A 19,996-nucleotide genomic window follows, 5' to 3' on the forward strand; every position below is an offset into this window, starting at 1 on the left:
GCCTCTGCAGCACAAGCTCAATCCCCGGCCTACCAGAGAGCTACCCACACGGTGCAGCAGACCTCTCCTCGCTAACCTGCTGCTCCCCTCAGCAGTGTATTCCAGTCAATTCACCTGTTCTGCTCCCCACTCTGCCTCTGGTGAATCCTCTCACCCCCTGCATCTCTGGCCTGTACCCCAGCTCTTGTATGCGTAAGTAAATCTTAAAAAAATTCTGCATTGAAGATGGGCTATTTTATTGCATTCAGTTCATTAAAGTGCTTAGATTAACAGGCTGCAAGTCTGATTTGGGACACGGGGCTTCATTTGTTGACCACTGGGCTACACGAGGGCTAATGCCGGGGGCAGCTTGTAGAGAACCCATCACGCATCTATGAACTTACAACACCAGTTTCTGGCATCCATCTGCGAGGGGCCAGTCCTCTCACGGTGCATTGGGCGTGTGCCTTTAGAGATGCACCTGCCATTCAGGAGAATCTGGCCATCTTTTAATGTTTTCCCAGCCCCTGATGCAAAGAACATCTGATTTTCAGGATGATGTAAATCCCAGCTTTGCCTGCCAGTAAATTCATGTACATCATGTTAACATCAGGTTTATATTAAACATGTACATTAAGGATTGGATTGGAAGATTAAATTGTTTGCCTGCGGTCCAGCTGCAGCAGGAGCAGCCTCACAACTCCCCTGCAATGGCTCTGCCTCACCCGGGGAGCCATCCCCAAGTTGGGGGAGACACCGAGCACTGATCTTTGGGGAACCCGCGCAGGCTCGGTCAGCCCTGCCTGTGCCCTTCACAATCGCCAGGCCAGCTCTGAGCAAGGCTGCCGTGGCCTCCCCGCCCCCAGCAGAGATATAATTTATGACACCGGAGGTCACAATTCGCTCCAACCCAAATACTCAACGTTGGTGTCTTTTTCCCAGCACTGGTTTTGGTATTTTCCTACCCACAAGATCTCTTACTTACTTTGTGTTATTTTGATTCAAATCAGCCAAATGGCAAGGCTGGCGATTGTGCAGTGGGGACAGCCGTTGGTTCCAGCTTAACTGTCCTGCAGGAGACCGAGTCGGCAGAGATGCCCAAGTGGGTTCCAAGTCCCCCCGAAGGGACGTGCTGTCTTTTGACTCAGAAATTCAGACCCGGGGGGAGACCCAGAACAGAAGGAATCCAGGCTGGCAGGTCACCCCGCCGCTTACCAGGACTTGTCCAGGACACTCCTACAAGCCAGTGGTCTGCAGAACAAATGTTTTTGAGGGGGAAAAAAAAAGCCACTGCCAGAGGCGCCAAGTGAGGTGGCTGGAGGGGAGGGCGCTGTTAGGCGTGTGATTCATTAAGTCTCGTCTGAGTGTCAGATGTTGAGCATTCGATGCTATTGCCTCCAATTTAAATCATTTTTAAAGAAGTGCAGGAAAATGTGCTGAAAGGCACCTCGCTCTGTTCCCTCACTTGAAAAACACTGTCTGCCTGTACCCTGTGGTAAAACTTTGCATTTTGGCGAGACACCCTGTGTGGGGCTGCGCTGGAACTTGGCTTTTTTTTTTTTTTTTTTTTTTTTTTAATTTGTACAGTCATCCAGCAGCAGGAAGAGAACATAGTATTTCCACAAGCTGACGGGTCCCTCCTGATGGCACCTGTGAAATTAAGAGAGTGTGCCACGGGGGGAACCTCTTATGCCACAAGTGCTGAGTCTCCACGCAAGAGACCAGGGACTTTTCCATGCAAGAGACCAAGGGCTTTTCCAAGCCCTTGAGGCCTAGAACTCTCTTCAGAACCTCTTAAGGGCCTGTTGCTGCTGGTCCTGTATTATTATCACCCGGTGAGGCGCCTGTCGCTGTCACATCCTGAGCGCTGCTGGGACACCCAACCAAAGTGGGCGCCTTCAGGGGTTTCCCGTCCAGTGTGAGTGAGCCTTGAGTAGTAATTCCGCTGCTGGGAAGTAGCTAAAAGAGTCAAAAAAGAGACAGGAAAAAAGTGGTTTCCCAAGGCTAGTGAGAAGGGTAGGGGGTTGGGTTGGGTGGAATGGGGACAGTCTCCTTGGGGTGATGGAAGAGCTGGCTGGTGTGGTGGCACAGCCCCCTGAATTGCTTCATGCCACTGAGCCACACACTTAAAAATGGCTGTGATGCTTGATTTCATGGTACATATGTTTTACCATCTTTTAAAAGGTAGTAAAGGTCAGTCTTGTTAGGAAAGTCCCAGAGAAGACTGCCAGGCTCTCCCAGCTAAGTGTGAGTTAGCATCCACAAATGAAGGGTCGTTGCCACAGATCCTTCTCTGAGATCTGGGCCTCCATCTTTGCCAGCATTTTTTGACAGGGATGTTATCCATTTCATTAGAGATTTCCCCAATTCTGGAGGCCGTCCCCAAGCCAGCCATTAGCAGCAGGCTAGCAGCTGTTTCAGACTCAGCTGAAGTGTTAGGCCTTGAGTCGCCTACAGTTGAAAAGAACAGCCAGGAGTTGACAGGGCTTTTCCTTGGCTGGCGGAGTCAACAGTCACCAGCACATTAAAACCACCCAGGTCATCTGAAATATAACTGCACCTGGAAGAAATAATGATGCACAAGTTGTTTAGTAATATGTACTTTTCCAGATATTTTCATAAATAGAAAGCACACACTCCTCACAACAAAACCAGGATTAATTGCTTAATTGCCATCCTCGAGGCTGACCACGTGCTCATTGTCACCTTCAGCTCTTGCACTATTTCATCCTCAGCCTAGATTAAGAGGTGGAGGAGAGACCAGAACCACGAGCATGATGATGTTTTTGTGTATTTGTTTGTGTGTTTGCTCGTTTGTAGTAGAAGGTTTTCGTTAGCCTCCATATTGCCAATTTTCCTGATATGAAATCAAAGAGGAAAGGAAAGCAGGATAGAGTCCTCATAGTTTCCATGTGTAGATAGATTTTAGGCCTTCAGAGGAGCTGCAGTAGCATCTCCTAGATTCTCATGTCCCTAAGGGCTTGGGAAGTAATCCTTTTGGTTGGAAATCCCAACCAAAATCCAGGCCCCCAAATAAAACACTCGTGGTATTCAATACTCAGACTTTCTTCTTAGTACCATTGAACCCCATGGCTAGCAGCTCATCATACACGTTGAGCAGAAGTAAAAACATCATAAAATAAAAATAAAAATGAGAACACCAGTTGTCCTTATCATGCGGTGATCAGTTGCTGTGACAGCCCCTTCTTTGGGGCCACTGCTGTGTGCTGCCACCTGGAAAGGCCAACTTCCTGACGTGCCTCCCTCCCAGCCTGGATTCAGATGTCCCCCTCAACTTACCTGACTCCAGACAGACATCCCCAAATCAGACTCACGAAACTGGAAGGAGTCTAAAAGCAGACCTCCATAGAACTGTCCTTAATCCTTTCCAGACAAGTGAGATATGATTTCAAAAGGCCTTCAGGAAATGCAAATCCCTCCCTATGCCTGTGACCTGTTTTAAAGCTTTACTCATATGATCAGAAAAACCTTTATTATCGTTTCTCTCAAGTTCATCCTGCTGCAATTTCACCTTCTTAAAACACAGGGGTCCAACTTTGCAAAAGCCTCGCAAACATAAAATTGAATTGGGAAGCAAATTGACTGAGCTGTAATGGGTAAATGACAAAAAAAAAACCATGTTCTACAAAAGGACTAGAAGAGAGAGACTTAATAATGACTCATCCTAGTAAATTTAAAAGATGATTCAGCATAGGAATATGATACAGAAAACTTCACAGAGATATATTACTGAATCAAATTAGAGTTGACACTGGTGAAGATATTTTGACAACTCTTTCTTAATGTTCATTTCCTCTATCTGTTCCCATCACATGCGAATAAAATTTCCTAGAGAGATCCACATCGACTGGACTTAGTTGTTGATCTGTATTCATTTGCGTCTATGAGTGAACCAGTCCATTTCAAGCTCATGTATGTGTCCACGCATGGGTAGGAAGATAAGCTTAGCAATTGTGTGATTTGTTTCTGCTTAGGCAGTAAGTTACTAATCTCCTGATTGGAACCAGATTTGTATGAATTAGGAGTTGAAATTGGAACAGTCACTGCTGTGTGCAGGATGTAAAGTGAATAAAATGAATGGGGTATTAACCTTCAACCACTGAATATTAATCAGCTTTTCTTAAGAAAGAAAACACAGAGCTTGCCACACTAAATATTTTCAGCGCTTATTGACAGGATATGATTTCTTTTCTCCCTTGCTGTTACTTCCAGTCAAGGACCTGAACGGCAGACAATAGTCAACTTGACCCAGACTAATGTATGATTTGAAAAACCCCAGGTAGAGTGGGTGGGTTGGACTCTGTGAATGTGTGGGAGCTGATGAAATGATATTCCTTTATCAAAAGCAAGGCTGTCTTCCAGTTATTCCTGCAAATCCGTGCCAAACTAAGCCCAAAGGGAATTCACAGAAAGACCTGGACAGGAAACCTTGATGACCACAAAATGAACGTGTAAAAGGAACACATTTCCCATTGCCCTGGAAAGGGCTCACAATTGGGGAATGATTCTGTTTGGGAATGTGGATGAGACCTACTTCTACCAAAGGCAGATTCAAAAAAAGAAAGCTTTGGGATAATGGAATTTGAATTAAAAAAAAAAAAGACCCATAATTGTCTTTTCTTCTTCTGCAATGTTGTCACTGTTTCCATCTGAAAATGCAAAGTCTTGTACTTGTGTCTGGATAACACAGCACATCTATGTCAATTTCTAGATAGCTTTGTAGTTACATACATGTCTACATAAATACACACAGTGAGCTTTGTAGTTACATACATGTGTGTATAAATACACACAGTGTATGGATGTGCTAAGTCATGCAGAAGACAGGGGATCCTTATTTCCAGAAGGTTTTTGGAAACAGCATGTATGACATTTATTTTTATATGATATTTTAACATTATATGTCTATATTGAATAAGATTATTTACAAGTGTAACAAACAGTATATTTTAAAGCTATGTTTAAGTCATTATTGACTCCATTTTAAAGGAAAAAAACTAAGGAATATAAAAAGGGGAAGGGAAGGATTTCTTCCATCTCCTGCAAACCTCTTCAAATATTTTCTGAAATAGTCAAACTTTTTCATTTATTTTCAATATTTTGCTGTATTTTAATTATTTATAAATCAGTATGTACCTCTCAACCTCCAACCTGTCAGAATGATGCTAAGTTAATGATTTCCCCTTGGGGATCTCTCTTATGTTATAATTGTTTTTCAATAGGTAACCCTTTCTCTGCCTAACCCCTTAGCCTAGATCTCCATAATCCTCATACTCACTCTGTCAAAGCTTTATAATACCTGATCCCAAGTACTGAAGTAATCACCCACCCACGTACTGTCCCAGTTAGCATTTGAAAAGTTATCCTACTTCCTTTCCCAGGAGTGATGCTGAAAATCCACCTGTTAGGGCAATTTCATAAAGGCGGTGATGACTGATTAAGAGCTTAATAAGTTTTACCCTGCAGGACAATTCCTTAGAATTCTGAAGACCTTCCTCCTATCCCCGTGATCTTCACCTCTTAGGTATGCAATCCAACACTAATGTAGGTATCGTTGCAGAGAAAATTAAAATTACGAATCAGCTGACCTTGAAATAGGGAGACTTGCCTAGATTATCCAGGTGCCCCCAATGTAATCACATCAGCCCTAAAAAGAAGAGGCATTCAGACCAGTGAAGCAGAGACGACCTCTGAGAAGCTCGTGTGAGGAGTTTGTGGGACAGGTCCAAGCTCAAATTCTGACTTAACTTCCTATTGCTGGCTTGAAGTTGGAGGAAGAGAGCATGACCCCCTCCTGATAGCCAGCAAGGTGTAGGGGCCTCTGACCTCCCACCTAAGAAACTGGATAGTGCCCCCATCGCTTATAAGGGGGATCCCCCCCATTGGTTAAGGGATGCACCCCTGCCAACACCTTGCTGGGCTCCAGGAGACCCAGGTTGAACTTTTAAGGTAGGGAAGCTATGATGTAACACATCTGTGTTGTTTCAAGCCCCTTGGGTCATGGCAACAAGAGAAAACTAATACAGGCAACCACCAAACTTCATGGATCCAAAGGAATCAACTTCAAGTGAGCCCTAGAATAGCCTACAGATGGGATATGTACAGGGAAAAAGAAAGATAACTAGATAGGGCACCCCTCAATCTCACCTCTAGTTTAACTTTAATAATTTGCAGTGGCTCACCTCAATATCCTTGCTAGGGTGTGGTTAGCTCTTTTATAATAAAATGTTGGCCAAAAGAAGAACTGTTTGGGGGTGTCAGAGAAGTAACAGAAATCAGTGGCTCTTCCCATTGGTTTCCCTACTTATTTGATGAGAGTATCTTTTTTTATTCTTTTATATTTATTTTCTTTACATAGTAGTTAATTTTTGGATAGTAATTGGATTCTGCTCTTCCCTCCCCTGTTTTGACCCCACTTCCTCTCCCTTCCCTGCCTATGGTCAGCTTGCAAGTTTTGTCTTTTTCCTGACCCTTTATTTGGTTTCTCTATATTCCACATATAAGTGAAACCATCCTATATTTATCTTTTTTCCTTCTGACTTATTTCACTGAGCATAATTCCTTCTAGCTCCATCCATGTTGCCACAAATAACATGAATTTCTCTTTTTGATCACTTAGTAGTATTCCATTGTGTGTGTGTATATATATATATATATATATATATATATATATACACACACACATATATATATATCACTTTTTTTGATCCATTCATCTGTTTTGGGGGGATTTAGTTTGTTTCCATATCTTGGCTATTATAAATAGTGCTACAATAAACATAGGAGTGCAGGTTTCCTTTGGGTTAGTGTTTTTTTATGTCCTTTGGGTAGAATCCTAGGGGTGGAATCACTAGGTCATATGATAGCATCTTAACCAGCACAATTCCCATTAAGAAGCTCTGACCCATATGGAGCTAAATGGCTTTGCTAAGATTATACGGCTGATTGGTATTAAATCATAAACTTGGGTTCAAGTCCTCTACTGTATTAGCCTATGTTTTCATTTCATTCTTCTGAATCTCTACTTATAATGAAAACTGGCTGAAATTAAAAAAGAAAACATTTAATAAATAAGCCACAAGAAAGCACGTTGTGTTAGTGCATGTCAAGGGAATACAGGAATTTACCTGGTTCATTTGTAACCCAAGTGACATCATCCACTGGCAGTGCTAGTTGTCTGAATCATTGATAACTCACTCAGACTTTGAAAAAAAAAATTTAAACCAAAGATACACACACACTCGGGACCTGGTGGTTTGGATTTGGGTTACCTGAATTGATGCCACAATTATTCCCTCTGTTACTTTTCCTAAAATCTCAGAGCCACTCTTCAACATGAAATATCTCAGCTACCAGCAAGCCTGGGTTTGCCTTAGCAGATAAAATCAATTTGTAATCCTGGAAGGCAAATTGAGAAGCCCTAGGAAGAAAATAGAATGACTCAGCGCACATATTGAGAATGGAATCCAGAAACTCAAGAAGCAAATGCCCAGTTTCTTGAAGAGAAGCCTTATTTGGAGGGTGTCAGTGTGCCTGCCCCCTCCCCACCCATCTGAATTCCATTGACACTGCCAGCATCCTCTCTTTGGTCCACTGGGTTTCTCCCTTTCTGTCATTCTCAACCATCAGCCAAGCACCTCAAACCCCAGGATCCTGAGGCAAATAGCTGCTGCAGTGTGCTGGATTTCAGAACCAACCACAGATCCATCCCGATTCCAAGTCACCTCATCAAAACATCCAGAGCCAGAGGAAGAGGGAGGCAGTTTCTTCTGGAGCAGCTAATGAACATCTTGGCTGCATGCTACTAGCACTCGGAGAAGCCTGAGAAAGAGGAGGAATGGTATCCACATCATCTTGACTGAGATCATGAAGAAGTCAAAAGGCCTCCCCTCTACTTTTTGGAATAAGATCTACGCAGAAGGAAATGTTCTGGAAAGCACCCTTCAGATACAGAGGACAGGAGTTGTCCACTGTAGACGTTCATGTCAATAGCTAAGCTTTGGCCTATGAATGGCTCTCAGTCCATGAGAGCCCTGTGGTCTCTAGCTGAAATTAATATAAACCCTTCAAGGACAATATAGGTGACTACACACACACACAAATACACACCCATTGCCCAAATGATAATGACAACAACATGTGCATTGAAATAATTGAAGTTAATTCTTGTAATTTACTGATTTGTAAGGAGTAAATAGCCCGGATTCCCTAAGCATGCAGTATTGAAGAAAACATGATAGACTGTTCGTCTTTGTTGAAAATAAAGTTTGTATAAATATCACGTCCATTGGTTTCAATGCAGAAATTTCAATAGGATGCTTGCTGTAAGAAATACTGTGCAGCTGGAGCTTTAGAAACTGAGTGAGCATCATTCCTCGAGTATTCACTCTGTGTTCATCTCAAGGCAGAGTCCCAAGGAATCAAGGAATGTGAGCATGTGTGTGTTGTGGGGGGGGGGGGTTCATGCTCACAAGCACTGGAGACAAATGTTGATGAGAAAGAAATTTAAGACAGAGAAATTGAAATATACAAAGGTAAAAAGGTGATAGCTCTCACCTTTTCTGCTTTCTGGAGAACTCAGGGATCTGAACACCTCTGACTGAAGAATAAATCTCTCTAGTTTAGAGAGGTACATCTACAAAATAAGAAAGGAAGAAGAATCCCAGAGTCCAACCAGCCATTTGTTGTAGATAGCTTGCACTGACCTTGCCTCACTCAAATAGACTTGCTCAGCTTCTCTTCATATCTTACCTTTGCCCATCAGGATGCTTTATTTGTCCACTCCAGTGAATCAAGAAGGTCTTCCCCCTTTTGGAGGGAGAAGGTATCATTCAATACTAGTATGAAGTAAGAACATGCCCACTCCATCATCTTTCTGGAGTTGGAGATATTCCAGTTTGAGGATCTGTGTGTCTTTCAAACCTGGCATCTTTCTGTACCCTTGTAGAACCACTGATACTTGCTCCTTCACACTAGTATGAAGTAAGAACCTAGCAAGTAGATGGAGTCTTGAGCCTCACAATTAATAAAGAAAAATGTAGGTCTCATTGGAGGTAGGTCTCACTGGGAGAGACCCAGTGGATCTCTATGGAGAAGAGAATGGACAAAGGGATAATGGTATCAGACACATCACCTACTTACCCCTATGCTCTCCAATTCTTCAAACACACTCTCAGCTAGAAAGAGCTATAATAGAGGAGAGGAAGAAGGACAAGAAGTGGGAAGAGAAAGAAGGTCATCCCTTTTGCCCATGGAATGCCACACAAGACTTCTGGGATGCTGCTATTCGTTAGCCTCTGGTCCACTCTACGTTATGATATGGTATGATATGATATGATATGATATGATATGATATATGATATTCTTCGAAAGACAAGAGTAACAACAAACCCTCAAACAATGACCTTGGCAAGTCTAGATCTCCAGCCCTCATTCCCCACAATTCTCCACACAATAATTATCTCCAGAGCATTGCCACCATCCCTCCTGCCTCAGCAGCACATCACAACATGGGTTAACATGACTGGATATAAAAGTGGGGCCTCTCATCTCCCAAACTACTCCTCACTATGCCATTTCTACAGGAGCAAGTATCAGTGGTTCTACAAGGGTACAGAAAGATGCCAGGTTTGAAAGACACACAGATCCTCAAACTGGAATATCTCCAACTCCAGAAAGATGATGGAGTGGGCATGTTCTGTCCTTGGGAGCATAAGAACTTAGAAAGGAGGGGAGGCAGTGGAGGTCAAGACATGCTTCCTACCACTGTACAATCCCCTTCCAGAAGGTGAGAACTGGGATGATTAAAATACTGTTTTTGCAGCTGTCACACAAATGCTATTTAACATTCCTATTCTGTAACCCAGGATTCAATGCAAATTGTCCACATAAGAGAGGGTCAGAATGATCATTTACATGCAATTAGCCAGATGTGTTGGAATGAAATGTCTCCCACCCCCTTCCCCAATGATCTCAATAATTCACACATACATAATCACCTTACCCCGGTGGGAAAATAGCATACCCTTGTTTATTTCCCCCAAATACCTAGACTTTCCAACAGGGTTACACCAAGAAAGTGCCAAGTCCAGGGAAGCAAATAAGATAACTGTAAGGCCAAGCTGTCTCTCTTTTAAATGCAGACAGAATTCATTTGTTTTCATTACCTCCTTATCAAATTACCTGCCTTTGATTCCCAGCACAAAATGTATTTGAAAATGGGAGGGGGGCCTGGTGGGGGGTAGTGGTGGTGGTGGTGGTAGATTTTCAGGAAATAGCAAGTTCTTTTTCTACTGAGATAAAAATCATTTGGCAAGCCAGAGTGAAATACTTCTAGTTTCCAGTAGAAAGAAAGAGAGAGACAAAAAAAATTTAGAAGATGCTAATGAACCACAAAAGAAAAAGAAGGAAGTACTTTTTCTTGTTTAAGGCGACCTTACTTTTGAAATCAGCTCAGTTTGCAACCAATTTCTGAAGACATGTCAAAGTTATTCTTTGGGGAACCATGTCAGAGCTAACCCAGGCTCAGGATGATGGCACAAAAGAAGTGAGGAACTCAGGTGTCTTTAATTAAAGGGCCCAGAACCATCAGAACTGACCTTTCACAAACAGTCTTTCATCCCCCAAAGGATGAAGCTGGTCAGAGGCAGTGATGTGGGCAAAGGGAGGGGCCCTGGGTGCCAGACTGCATTGTGGGTAACTGCTTGGAGTGGACACAGTTACAGGGTGTTCCTTGGGAAAGCATCCTGTTTTTATAATTTATGTATTTGAAAGCAAGGGGGGATGTCCCATAAGCTGGATGGCTGAGGAGAAAATGAAACCCACAGACATTGCCTAAGCTCCACACCCCTACATCATTGACCTTCCTTAGAACCCCTACACCCCAAGATGGCAACTTTACCCTACTCTGCAAGATTCAGACACTCATGTGAAAAGAGATGGTCAACACGAAGTGCTGGGCAAAAGGTGAGACACAGGTGGAGCCAGGATCCCCACCCCCCGACAAAGCTCAACCCTTGCCGGGAGCCATCTGCACACCAAGGGTGGCAAGAACTCAACTCTGCTCTGCAATGAAGCCACTCCAAAGGCCAAGGGTGCTCACAGAGCTGCCCTAGAAAGCAGCATGGACACTACCCGTGGGAGCGGCATCAGCCCAGTTTCTGCTGGTGAGTGAACAGATCCTCATGGGTGGGGGCTGATTCGGGAGGCAGAAAGAAAGGAGTAGGAATTTCAGGGTCTGGATCAGAGGGGACTGTGGAATCTTCTCTTTGCATTTATCCCAAGCCAGAAAGGGGGATACCAGCTTTCCCTCCTTTCTTTTTGAAAGGATTAAGATGTTTGGAGGCTCCAAATACTGAAAAGATTCCTGTCCTCTTTATCCCCCCGTCTGTCTAGCTATCATCTACCTACCCACCTACCTATCATGTATCTGTTTATCTATCTATGCATCTGGGAAATTTTGATGGTCAGGCTGGTTGGTCTCCAATATGTTGGGCCTTCTGTGCACATGGTAGAACCCCCTTGCCCCAGCCCCTCTATTCCCTTGCAGGCAGGGAGATGTGAGACTGGCTTTGGCCAATGGAATATGAGAAATAAGGCACTTTCAGGAGGAAGTTTGATTTTAACAGCCAGTGCTGTTAACAGCCCATGCCGGATCCCCTACGCGAGTGAGGCCAGGGCTGTCCCAGTCTGTCGCAGACCTACCTGCTTCCCTAGTGGAGGTAAAGTGAGGCAGACCACCGGACCCCACCCCAGCACCCCCGTCCTTGACGCTGACCCACTGTGAAGGTTATTTCCAATAAACAAAACTCCTTTGTTAGTTTCAGTCACTGGATTTGCTTTTGTCTTGTGTTGTTTATGTTTTTTTTTTTTTTACTGGCGATAAAAATTTATAATAAGAAAGAAATCCAAAAGATTTCTGGTCACTTCCCTAATGACTGTTTTAATACTTTGGCATTTTCATGAAATAACCAACTTCAAAAATGTCTGTCTCTCTTTTTTGTGCTGATGCAATTGTCGTGGTGTGGTATGTTTCACTTGTCTATTGGAAAATCTAACCTCACTGTAGAAACTCTGCTCTTTGGTGAAGCAGAGTTGTGAGTTCTGTAAACTCTCCCAATATCTCTTCACTGTCATTCATGTGTCCTTGGAAAACTTAAACTCTCTAAATCTTAGGTATTGTAGTGATCAAATTAGCATCATGACTCCTATCTTTCCAAGTTAGTACACCTTAAGAAAAATATGTCTACAAATTGTAGTGTTTCCTCCATTCCTCTCCACCAGCAGAAATGATTCTTGACCCTCCTAAGGGAGTGTTTCCCTACCAACCTTCCCACCTGGGGTCAGCATTCATAAGTTCCCCAACAGAGAGATCTGGGCAGTGTATGCACCAAAAACATAGCAGTTAATACAGGCACATTCACCATTCTGTTAATAAATTGCATGGGACTAATAGGTATTCAATAAGGCTCAGCTGCTTCCTCTGCCTTTGGAGAAAGGGTCCTTCATGTTCAGAAGCAGAGTCACTGGAATAGCACTATCCTTAGTTAATCAGCAGGGTGGCCGATAACCTACCAGAAAGAGAAAAGGACTCAAGACAAAACAAAACAAAACAAAACCAGGCTCTGCTTTAGACCCATTTACAGCAAGACATGTTGCATGCTTGGGTCCTTAAGATCCCAGATTTTCTCCATTCTGCCAACACATGGCTTCCATTAGTGGACTGATACTGACACATCCGAGACATCACAGCACTCGAGGCTCTGATGAGTGAGAGGTTTGCATGCCCAGCGAGGAATAAGCAGGCTCTGCAGGCATGAAAACACTGCCAGGGGCGGGGCGCCGAGGTGTTGAGTTTAGGTAGGAGACCAAACCCGGCTCTGTTCTTAATGACCATCCTGTCCACACCTGAAAATAAACTAGCTGCACCTGGTGCGGCTTCTCCTGCGCTGGACCACGGCTGATGTCAGGGTGCCTACGTGGCCCCCATGCTCAGAGGGAGCATGGTGTGGGTGCGTGCAAAACAGGTCTGGAGATAGTGAGAAATGTGCCTGTGTGCACAGCTCACCTCTGCGGGGTTTTCTGATCCAAAGCAACCCTGAGCCCCCACGTGCTGCCCCTTTTATTTTCTGTTCTAGAGACATGGTGGTTTGGTGGGCGTCTCAGAAACAGGCCTGAATTCTAATTAGCTTGCAGTTTGAGGCTGCCTAGTGGTAACTCAATCCTCATCTAACCTTTATCATCTGTTTCCCATCTTTAAAGCCACGGGGTCCACTTTGGTCCTGCACAGCAGTGAGGTTAGAGACCTGGTTTTGTGTTTGATGTCTCATAGCAACAAGTGCTGTTTAAAAGGGAGGCGGGGGAAGGGGGGGGCATCACTGACCTGAGATGTTTGGGAAAATTCTTTGCTCTAAATTTATCTGCAGGGGAATGACTCCAAGGAAATAAGGCTTTGTTTGCTTGGTTGCAGAGGGGAACTACTCAGAACAGCCTGTTATCTCACAAAACATTTGCATTTTCAGACTGTACAGCAAGGGGGAGCAAATAAAGTGTAATGATTTGCCTAGTACTTAAAGCCAACAACCTGCTTTCACAGATGCCAGATCATTCGATTCTTTCGACAGCTCTGCACCCTAGGTGAACAGTAACTGTCAGCCCACTTTATAGATGAGGGAAGCAGGACTGAAGGAGGTAAGCCCACCTTGATTTGTAACCCAGCGCCAACCTGCTAACCCCAACCTGGACAAGTTTCTCCATCTCTTTGTATCTCTGTCCTAACCTTAAAATGGGGAGATCAGCGGTTACTATCCTGTGGGTTGCTGTTAGGTTTAATGAGTTAGTATACGTGGGTCAAAATACTTGAAGGGCATTTGTGATATGGAAAGTATTTACTATTCACTATTGTGACTTCAAATTAGGGAAAAGTTGAAAATTTAGGACCTAGGAGTCTTAGGGTGGAAGATAACCATGGGAGGAAGACATGGGTTGAGATGAAGTTAACATAGCAGCAGAGAGAAAATAAGGACAATGCACCCTTATCATAGAGCTGTTCATTCCCATCCAGTCTGCACCGCACTCTACTCTGGAATGCCCTCAGTGGGTGGATGACACGCTGCCCAATCCTTCAGTGTCACCAGGAAGATCCTGGCCTAATCTGACACCTGGTCATGGAAAGTTGTGTTTCCTTCCTGTTTTCCAAAATCACATTCAAAATGTATTGGGGAGAGGAAAGTTCTGAGCTTTTCCAATCCATTTAATAATGGCTCCGTGGATTAGGCTTGTCCTATGTGCCAGGTCCATGCCGTGTGAGTTCCATGCATCTTCTCCTCATTCATTTCTCATAAATAGGGAGACCGGCCATACTGATCTTCTCAGAACAGGAGAGTTATCTAAATTTTCAATGGTAAAACTGGGAGAGGCTCAGGGAGACTGGGACAACTGGTCACCCTGCATGTCGTTAGGCACTTTATCCATCCCATTTTGCAGATGAAAGAACTGAAGTTTGAGGCATCCCAAAGTCACACAGCTAGCCAGGCTACTTGGGACTTTTAAACCTGTGGTTTAAATCATTATAAGATACTGGCTAAGAAGATCCTCGTATGGGGAAAAGTCGTGCAGGACAAATGAAGGAAGCTATCTGTTGCTGTCTTGAATACAAAGGGTCTAACATTTTCCTGTACTGTGTCTCTGCTGTTGAGGCTGTTGTTCTTCTTCTGTGCCATTTACTACCATATGATTTGGAGCACAATCTGAAATGTCAGTTAACAGACATGTGGTTTATAACTAGTGGCATTCTATCTTTGAGGGAAAAGGACAATGACATTAGCTTTAGCAACTCCAAGAGAATCAAGACTTGATTCCCTTAGAGATGATGTCTATTATATTGCTTTTCCAGTTCCCCCTCAAAATAGACCTTAGCCAGCAATGACTTTCTGTGAATTATAATTTGAAAACCCACAGTGATTCTCAAAGGAATTTTTCTTACTCCTACAAACTTTCCAAATGTATTTCCAGTCTGTCCATTACCTGCTATACTGTCTCTATAAAACAGGCTCACAGGGTAGAATTCACGGGTAGGGTGAAGCAAAGAATCACATTCTCACATTATTAGGGGGCCCAAGAAGAAAGGTTCCACATGACAAGGGATTTTCCAATTTCCCAAATAATTGTCCTTGTACATATTTACTTAAGAAAGAGCTTAGACACATCTCAAAAGTGATCATAGTTGCAAGATGAACTGCATAAATTCAAGGGCTACTTGAGGACACTCTAAAATCCCAAAGCAAAATGGAGGCTCTTAACTTGATAGAGGAATTAGGGCCAATGGAGAGTTCAGGCTGATTCTGTTTTTCATGAGTCATTTTGTCTGTGGGCATGTCTCACAAATTAAAGTACACACACACAAATCCCTAGGTGTGAGATGATTAAAATTTTAAATCTGATCATTTGAAAATCACCAAAGTGTTGGAAGGAAGCCATGCCATTTTGAAGATTTTCTGTTTCTTTTTAAAGTTCTAGGGGTTGCTGTGCCTATAAAGAATTCTTGATTCAAATAAAAAGTGAGGGCTTTTGGAGAGAGTCATTCTCTTTGATATCAGATGTATTTTAGTCTCTAATTTTCCATTCTGGCTTATGTGGATGTCTAGGCTTGATTCCATCAACTAATTTTATCGCTGATTTCATAAAAAAGCATGTTTTCTGTTTATCTTTGTCCAAACTGAATGCAATCTGTGCTTTCTAGCTCTTCGAACAACCCCACTTTTCAAATTTCCTATCAGGATGCTGTGTGGCATGGTAAATCTATGCTCGTCTTGACAGATTGGAAATTGCATATTCATAGTGAGAAAATTAAGTTACTATTCCCAAAGACACCCACTTACCAAATTCTAGTTTAAAAACAGCATCACTTTAATGTACTGTAAGCGAAGGGGTTGGAAAGAGAAACTAATATGAACAAGCACTGTTACATGTTTTCAAAAAAATTAGTAAGGAAAATTTCCTCATGAACATTTAATTTTCATATATTTGCTCATTACTGATTTGGAGAAAGGTTAGCATTCAACACAAACTCATTTGAAACCAGCCAAAACCAGAAACTGGAGCTGAAGTCACTCACTTATTGTTGCGTCAATCTATTTCTTAAAGCTAAGAAGACTGATCATGCTTCAGGGAAATTTGATAATTAACTATTTGACTTAAAAGAGAAAACAGTTTAATATCCCCTTCCCACACACACCCTGACATACAGGTGAGAGCAATAAAGACTGACCATCTTTTGTTACTACAAATGATCCTTTTTATTTTTTTTAATAATTTGGTCATGAATTTATAAAGATACAGTCCACATCTTTACATGAAAGAGATTTCAGACACCCAATAAATAAATTCATAGACAAACAAATGATGTCTGTGGTTCCAAACACATTTGCAAAATTATGTTTCTAAGTTTCTCAATATATATTTAGGATCTGTCCTAACTCAAATCCTTAACACTCAGAAAGTCAAGGTCTGAAAGAAGTATTCATTCTCCTCCTCTGCCACCACTACCACCACCCCAAACACACACACACACACACACACTCACACACTCACACACACACTTGCTTTTGCAAACAAGTGCTCTGCTAAAGAAAAGAAAGTGCCGTCAGCCACATATCACAAAACAGACTTACGTTTACTGTTCGTAGGGAATAAGGTCTTAACAAATTACCCCAAAGAGTCTGATTAAAGGGACCACTCTTGGTTATTCATTTGTTTTTATTTCCCACTCCTCATCAGTTACATAACTTCAGTCTTTTAAAAAAAATTATTTGTAAATAAGAGCAATGACTTGGCAACTGGGTCCAGACTGGCCATTTGATCTGAATGATGAAAAAATAAACGACACGGAACTCTGTGAAACGAACTCCCCCTCGGCATTTGGTTTCCTCCTGAGATTGTCTAATTACAGAGTAATGCTGGAAGTATTCTTCGCTTATAGATTAATTAGCTGATGCCTAAGCAGCTCTTTGAACATAAAAAGCAACATGTAAATCTAAGTATAATTATTCATCCTCAAGCTAATGATCATTTAATTAGTGTTTTCGGTTGGTGTAATGGTGCATAAAGAAGAAGGCAGTTCGGGGAAGGGGCTTCTATCATTTGCTGTAAGAAAGGTATCGGCTGTCGATCTTACTAGAATGAGAAGCAATGTGGTGTTTAAAGTAAAGGTTTTACAGTTAGAAATCAATCCGAAACGGGATCTCTCCTTTCCTCATGCCTAGTAGGCACGAGGGAACTTAAAACAAGCATAACTTATTTACATATGTCCAAATTAGGAGTCATAGTTTGAATAGGTCTAATTTGATATTTTGTGGTAAAGCCAAAGACCTACCTGGGGTGAGACTTATAGAGCAAAACAGTCACCCACTCTCAGGTGTTTGTACCTGTTGTGAAAGTCCTCAACTTTCTGCCCTCTTAGTGGACACACGTTTCCTATTTCTAGCCTTATCCAGCCGAAAGCCAACATTCAGTAGCCAGGAGGATCAATGAACAGATAATACCTAGAAATATCCATACATAACTGAAATGAGTAAGCATCTGTTCTCCTTACTCTCTAGGCATAAGAATTATTCCTATGAACCTAAAATTTTTTTTTTGTCAAAAATCTATGTTCTGGGGCCTTCCTGGTGGCGCAAAGGGTTAAGACACAACCTATGAAGCTATCCGCAATTGTATATTCCATCCACCAAGGACGATGAGTGTCATCTAACAAAGTTTTCCTGGACTCTTTTGCCCACGACAATTAGGAGACAAATTCAGAAACAGAACAATATGGGTATCCATGATGTTTTGTTTTGTTTTTTATTTTTCATTCTCAAGATTTTCTCTTCCTTCACCCAGTTCTAATAATACCAACTTGTACCCGGTGCTAAGGAGCTCAGTAAGGTACCGGGCAACAGGGAAAAGAAACACAACACATAACAAACACAAGCTGGGATGGTGGAGTTTGACACTTGTGGCTGTAAATACACCAGTAGCTCAAGGTAAAACATGTGTGTCCACGTCCAGAAGGTATAAGCATGAGGAAATGCGAGGCGCTCTCTTTTAATAGAGGAAGCCAAGTGTGATTGGGTGAACACGCAGGCAGATCAGATTCAAATAATTAAAATACAAATGTATTTGCTGAAAACTCTGATTCCAAGCTGCTGCCCTCTGATTCCTTCCCCACTTTTGTTGGAATCTCTGAAACCATTTCCCTTGGAGGAGAAAGTAGATTTTAGCTGAGTGGGAAAAATGCCAAACATCCATGGCAACTTAAAATTTTTCCACTTTCTTTACATGTTCAATTGAGACCTTCATAAAATTATAAATGAAAGGACACATTATGAGCACTTTCTTTGAAGGGAAAAAAAAAAAGGGTCTTGCCTGGAAGTAAAATTTTGGAGTCTATATCCTTCTTCTCTGGAGAATACTTAGGAGCTTTCTCTGCCAACTCTGGGACCCCTAAAAGAGCTCTCCTCTGCCTTCAGAATTCAAAAAGGTAGAGCCGCCTTGTTCCCCTGATTGTGGGTGTGGGGTGGGGACCAGGAGGGGACTGGAAAGTCCTGGGCCCCAAGCTGTGTCCCTCAGGACTGGGGTCAGTGTGTCCTGGCGCCTCCTTCCCACAGCCCTCTCCCCCTCACTTCATCCCTCCTCCCACTGGGGATTCACTCCTGTTTACATTGGGGAGACTGCAACTTCTATTTCTCAATGTTTGAAAGAAGTTTAAAAGCTTATAAAAAGGCTCTTAAGATTTCTTGGACACCAAATGCCTCCAACAGAACAATATTTTGATGATTTAAGTGTAAATGAATCAGAAAGCTATGTATCAAATTTTCCTTGACATACACATCAGTTTAAAAAATTAATGGAAAAAGAACTGGGGGGCTCAAAGTGTTGGGGTTTTCTCGAACCCAAAATACTTGAACATGAAGAGTGGAAATCTATTTGCATCAGCCAGGTTTGCTGATTTCCTCCACCTGTCCGTCTTCTCCCTCCTAGTGATGGCGGAGGGAGGAGCATACCAGGAGGTGACCAGTGGGTCGGGATGTCAGTTTCTTGGTCATCAGCTCGGGTCCCAGCAGAAGCCAAAGGCTGGGCTGAGACTATGGGGATGTCCAGTCATTGTTCACTGTAGTCTGGCCCTAAAGCTGCCTTTTTTTCTTAAGATGAAGGAAACTAAATAAACAATCACAGAAGATCATAAATCACTGACAAATATATTTAGATTTGAAAAAGACCTAGAAAATAGAATGTGCCACAATTTGTCCCTCAAAGATTGACACACGACTAAGTCCTATAGATGTGGACCCTTGACTCCTGATGATAAATGGCACAGGTCAAAACTTGAGGCCAGTGCGGTTTGGGTGTGTTTTTTTTTTTCTTTTATGTTGCTGCTGGGTCCAAAAAACAACCATAGGAACAACCAAAAATCCTGGAACCAGACTTGACTCCTAAAATCATTGTTCTTCCAATTTTTTTTAATTAGATTTTTTTTTTATTTCTGTTGACTTTCCTTTGTGAATGGATGCAACCCTACTAGGTGGGCAGCTAACCAAGAAAAATGAGTCAGATGAACAAGATTTCAGTGCCAGGCTCATTTGTCCTGTAAGTGGTCAGGTCATTTGGGGATGGATGTCACAGATACTGTAACTGTGCATGATTGATAGATAACATTTTGGAGAAAAGTGTCTTGTGTCTAGTGCTTCACAAGCATTGTTGTGCTAGAAAGGTAAGTCTTAGGCATCCACTACCCCCAATATCTACTAAAAGCAGAGCTCAGCAAGGAGAGATCACCAAATAGAGCTCACTCCTAACTAATCCCCATGTTAACACTCATCCCTCTAAAGCACTGGAAATACTTCTGTGCCCTCCAGTGAGCTGTCTCCACGGATGTGTTTTGCTTCCTATTTTCAATATTCACACCCCCATTTAGGAAACTTTGCAGTCTCCAGTGCTTCAGAGGGTCTGACCTCCA

The sequence above is a fragment of the Talpa occidentalis genome, unplaced genomic scaffold (assembly GCF_014898055.3).
Source record: "Talpa occidentalis isolate TD23 unplaced genomic scaffold, MPIMG_talOcc4v2.1 talOcc4.7, whole genome shotgun sequence".
Classification (NCBI taxonomy): domain Eukaryota; kingdom Metazoa; phylum Chordata; class Mammalia; order Eulipotyphla; family Talpidae; genus Talpa; species Talpa occidentalis.